The following is a 3,876-nucleotide window of genomic DNA, read 5'->3' as shown; positions in this document are numbered from 1 at the left end:
GACCCAGAAACACTCCAGGAGATTTTGTGGGCTCAATTGTGACATAATGTTTTCTTGCAGCATCCAGAAAATAGCTGTCTTCACGTGGTAGGAACACAATAATTTACTTTCATCGTTTAATTCAAAGTTTATGACTTCATTTAAAAACAGTTTCAGCAAGCCATAAGTTAAAAATTGGCAATGATTCATCGTATAGACGAGCTTTTTTTCTGCCTTCCAAAAGGATATCCTCCATTCATCGTCTTGTTGATTTCCTAGACGACGTCCTACTGCTACGACATGGCATCCACTAGTGATGATGCCATGAACAACACGAGGGTTTGGCCACGTGTGCCTGTGACATCTTTCAATCCATGTAGAGGCAGATGGAGGCCAAAAGTCAACAGCAAAACTGTAGACATGATCAAATTCCAAATCCTTGGAAACATGAAGACTACATGGTCCATGTATCACAGAATCAGATATCTCCAATGAAGACATGTACTCTTGGTGTAAACACCTAGATATATAATACTTATTATTCATTCTTATACAATAGGGGGCAATATTAATGGATAACCATTTATTAAGTTCTGGTAAGCAGAGTAAAGTGTAGCCTGGTCGGCTATCTGAAGTGTCTGCAAGAATTAGCCAACATTTTTTAAAGTTGTAATAGTGGGTCTGAGATAAATCCCAAATCACTCGAGGTTTATTTGGCCAACATCATATCCACATCGGAATCCTTCAGCCTGAATCCTTCGCCGGTGCTTCCACTTATGCAAGATGACACAACAATATCCCTGGTATGATTGTCCATTATATTGGCGATATCCAGGAGATCTCTCCTCATCGCCACCTGGTGTGGGGATCCCACTATCTTATGCAGAGCCCAATATACAGACTCTGAAAAGTGTTGTCTGCTTCTCTCACTGATAAAAATTGAAATACGTTCATTATATGAATTTTATCATACATTTCAAATAAAACGCACTTGGTATTTCACCAATATATTTTGTTTTGTCTCACCTGTTCGAGGTATTGGACGCCATTTTCCTTTTGAAATTGTTTAGATTTTTTAATGTCTATATTTAGAAAGCTTGAATTCTACTTTCATTATAGATTTAACTTTGAAAAGTTTAATTTTTTACATTATTGAAATACTAATATGAAGTATAATGTAATGATATTTTTTAAAATTACATACAGACTGCTTTTGATGTTAACAATATGTATTTAAATTAAAAAACCGAAATCCATATCTTACTAATGTGTTTCATATCTTTAAAGGAACAGAAATTTATTGAGGCATTTAATGTATGTACTTGATATGCATTGTGACTTTTTTTCTGACAATATGAAAAACACTTTATTTTAGGTTTTAATGTTAAATTTCATCAGCTTAATAAATGGTTAGTTTACTTAAGAGTTTTAGTTTAGCTAGCAGGCAAAGGTTCAAGTAGATTTCTCTCATTAAAATTTGTTTATCCAGATGTCCATATGTCTCTCTTTAAACTTAATATTAAACATATTTGCATTTTCCAAAAACTACTGCGCACATTTTAAGCGAAATTCATCTTCTTATAAAAATTATTTATATCAACATTTTATGGACTCCTATACATGTTATAAAATATTGCAAAAAATGCACAGAGACTCAATTCTTCTAAGAACAATATATTAAAGATACATCATAAGATATTGAAAATACATCACACAATCATCAAACATACATCACAAGATTATCAAACATACATTATCAAACAAACATCACAAGACTATAAAACATATATCACAGGATATTTGACATACATCACAATATTATCCAATGCAAGAACGTTAAACATAGTTTATGTAGGAAGAAAAATTACAAAACTTGATACTTGTCTGTTTTAGCACTGCAGATGCTTTACTGAGAGGGGCATTTCATTTGACAGTTTCTCTATTTTAATTTGTTCATCAAAATTCCATAAGAAACAAGTATACTACTTTTACCCTAGTACTTATCTTTGTCTAATTGCTTGCAAAATTTCAATGCCCAAACAGAAAAGACTTTCGTGCGTGATTAATTCTGTTCTCCGGGTTTGTTTCAGTAGAAGTTCTGGAAATCTGTACAATTGGAAACTGAATTGCATAAAATCATAACATATGTGGAGAAAACGATCAGTATTCAAGGTAACAAGTCCATTAGACAATAGAAAATAGGAGCAGAGTAAACAACGGATCCCCAAAACATCAGAGATGGGATCAGGTGCATGGAGGAGTGAGCATCCCCTGCTGACGGTCACACCCGCCATGTGCTCTTTGTCATGATCGGAAAATAACAGAAAGCTAAAACGAGGTAAAGTGTTGACAAAAAAGTTGATGAAACAGGAATATCAGCAGTTTCATTTAAAGTCATCCTTTCGTAAGTTCTTTTGGTCGATACATTGGCCTTGTCAGCAAAAACAACTTATTATTGAGTCAAATGCTGACTGCCGTTTTTCAAACTTTATGTCAGGCCAATGATAACATACTAAATTGTCAACGTTTTTCGTTGTTTCCCAATAATGAAAAGGAGCATACAGCGGGTTTGGCTGTTCTGCAGGGTATGCTCACTCCTCTATTGCACTTGACCCCACCTCTGATGTTTTGGACGTCCATATTTGCTCAGCTCCTATTGTTTCATTGACTTTTGAGCTTGCATTATGTACGCTATCTTCATTTATTTTATTATTTTAAATGTTTTGAAAAGCATCGAACAGCCTGTTAATGTTCAGCAAAAATGTTCCCTAAGTGTTTTCAATTGAATATTAGTATTAACATTCTGAAGTAAATTTACCGCTGGAAACGTTCTTCCCTAAATAAAATTTAAAAAAGAAAGAAATACAACCGCTTTACCTCCAGTGTAACTGCTGGAAGAGAGGTGCTGGGGACAAATGTAGAACATACCGAATCTTCTTCCCCAGGCTGTCTGACCTTAGAGTCACTTGACTCCCGGTGCTTATGTTCCTGTAAAATTCCCAGAGATGTTTTAAAATTTAGCCTTAATTTTAAAATTAAAAGACTGTAACAAATCCATATTTTAATGATATTTGTTAATTTGATCTCAAATACACAGACTTTCTATCAATCATATCGCAGTGTATTACATTTTCTTGTCTGAAGTTGTCCGACTTTTCCGAGGAAATTGTGGAGCAGCCTGATGTCTCTAATATCTCAGAAACGTTTCCGCCTGCTGGGTTAGTTTCCTAAAAAAGAAGAAAAAATAGAATACATTTGATTTTGTATTATTGACCTGCTATGGAGCGTATCCTTTATCGAATAGTTTGTTAAAATCTTTTCTTCAAACATACTAATGAATATAATTCTTTCATTTTCTAACATATAAATTCTTTAAAAGTGAATAATGAAATATGTGAAATGATTCACCTCGTTTAAGAAATGGTACATGAAGAGCATGCTCTTTCGTATCGAATCACCCGAGAGATATAAAGCTTGTATGCAGGTGATGAAGGTATATTGCCTCATAAGTAAGGGAAGTTGTCGATTGAAAAGTTAAAGTCGTCACATTCAACATAAAGCTTTGGTGTGAGATAACCATAAATGAACAGTGATTGATCTAAAAAAATTATAAACATACAAAAAAGTAATGAGGGCATGAAAAAAGATCCTTGAAAATTCTATAGGTGGGATTAGTTATTTTAATGCAAGTTCCTAAAAATAAAAATTATATCTATATCGTTTATAAATCATTGTTACCGTAGCTTTTACCACAGGATCGACATCTAAAGTATTCGGATTGAACTTCGTAGATTTACGGTAGTTGATGTCCATGAATTGAACTCCATCGGTCTCTGAGAGGAAGTCCGACTCTAATGTAGACTTATCCCCAGGTCGCCTGTATAATAAATAGTGTGA

General features: G+C 34.0%; 1 long non-coding RNA gene across 1 annotated transcript; it reads right to left on the bottom strand.

The window, feature by feature from the left end:
* Positions 1 to 1,634: 1,634 nt before the first annotated feature.
* LOC134256799 (uncharacterized) lies at positions 1,635 to 3,207 on the bottom strand. The gene is made up of 3 exons (XR_009989795.1): positions 3,108 to 3,207; positions 2,857 to 2,967; positions 1,635 to 2,085 (listed from the first exon to the last, which is right to left on the bottom strand). It is a non-coding gene; the product is annotated as an uncharacterized LOC134256799 (long non-coding RNA).
* Between the last annotated feature and the right edge of the window lie 669 nt (positions 3,208 to 3,876).

Source organism: Saccostrea cucullata, unplaced genomic scaffold (assembly GCF_032062105.1).
Source record: "Saccostrea cucullata isolate Sc308-1 unplaced genomic scaffold, CSIRO_AGI_Scuc_v1 ctg15333, whole genome shotgun sequence".
Lineage (NCBI taxonomy): Eukaryota > Metazoa > Mollusca > Bivalvia > Ostreida > Ostreidae > Saccostrea > Saccostrea cuccullata.
Note: the sequence above shows the minus strand (reverse complement) of the source record. Positions and strands in the feature narration are given on the sequence as shown.